This window comes from Egretta garzetta, unplaced genomic scaffold (assembly GCF_000687185.1).
Source record: "Egretta garzetta isolate BGI_Z169 unplaced genomic scaffold, ASM68718v1 scaffold576, whole genome shotgun sequence".
Classification (NCBI taxonomy): domain Eukaryota; kingdom Metazoa; phylum Chordata; class Aves; order Pelecaniformes; family Ardeidae; genus Egretta; species Egretta garzetta.
The window spans coordinates 64,305-65,571 of NW_009260074.1; the positions used below are offsets into that span (position 1 = coordinate 64,305).

Here is a 1,267-nt window from a genome sequence, read left to right on the forward strand (position 1 = left end):
TCAGGTTCCTCTGCGCCCAACGCTCCGGCCTGGCCAGGTCCCGCTGGACGGCAGCGCAGCCTCCCGGCGGATCGGCCGCTCCTCCCAGTTTGGTGTCATCACTGAACCTGTTGAGGGTCTGCTCTGTCCCCTCGTCCAGGTCATGGATGAATGAGTTGAACAAGACCGGGATGGGCACTGAGCCCTGGGGATCTCCACGGGCTCCCGGACTCCAACCAGACCCTGCCCCGCCGATCCCAACCCTCTGAGCCCATGGCAGCAGCCAGTTCCCCATCCACCTCCGTCCCCTCATCCAACCCCAGTTCCTGAGCTTCCCTACGAGGATGTGATGGGACTGTGTTTGCACGGAGTTTAAGGACGGGGATTCCTCCTCCTCATCCCTGCACCCGCCCGGGCGAGCTCCTCACAGCTCAGCGGATAATTAGCCGGGATTTTTAATTAAACAGAAGGATAAAGCTTTGGTAGAGTGATGAATTTACCTCCAGAGGCAGCAAAATTGCCCGATTCAGGGTTTTTTGGTTGGTAACGGCGCCGAGCTAATTCATAAAAATCTTACGGGGATGGAAGGCGGCTTTGCCGGAGGCCGCGGGGGAATTCAGCGATGGGAGTAGTGGAGAAATCAGATTAATTACAGCCCCTTCAACGCGTCCCGATGAACACAGAAGGTGTTTCTATTTTGAGGCGGAACGTTCAGAATAAAATAAAAAAAGGGCCAGGAACGCCGTTGCTATAGAAGCGATGCCCGCCACAGGCTCGTTCCTACCGCCAAGGAGTTATACGGCCTAACGCCGGGGTTAGAGATTATTTATTTGGAAATATTATTGTCTTAAAGGTAAAATAGATGTGGGAAAGGGGCGGGATGCAGAAATCTCTCTCGAGGGAGAGCATCTCAAGGGAGGAAGGGAACAAACCCCCTCTGGTGGGAGCTGGAAGGGTCCAAACCAGACGCCCAACGGAGGAGACGCTGCTGCGATTTACGATCCCTAAATTACGTTTCCATTTTTGCTAGCTCCTTGGGTTCCAGTCCAGCTCCTCCTGGCGAGGGCTCGGGGAGGGAGAGGGCAATGGGAAGGGCTGCACCGTTCCCTTTCTCGGCCGTGATGTGCTGGGCAGGAGGTTGTTGGGCAGCGATGCAACCCCTGCGGCGGCTTCCGGGCCAGTTGAGAGTCACAGAATTGCTGAGGTGGGAAAAGATCTTGAAGATCCGAGTCCAACCGCCCCCCTACCCCTGCCATCCCCCCCCCAAACCCCGGCCCTCACCACCCCC

At 56.7% G+C, this 1,267-nt stretch overlaps 1 protein-coding gene across 1 annotated transcript in view; it reads right to left on the reverse strand.

Annotated features, from left to right (window-relative positions):
• Positions 1-1,267, reverse strand: part of LOC104128501 (bromodomain-containing protein 4) — a 45,224-nt gene that overhangs the window by 23,361 nt on the left and 20,596 nt on the right. The gene's annotated exons all lie outside the window — the stretch shown is intronic.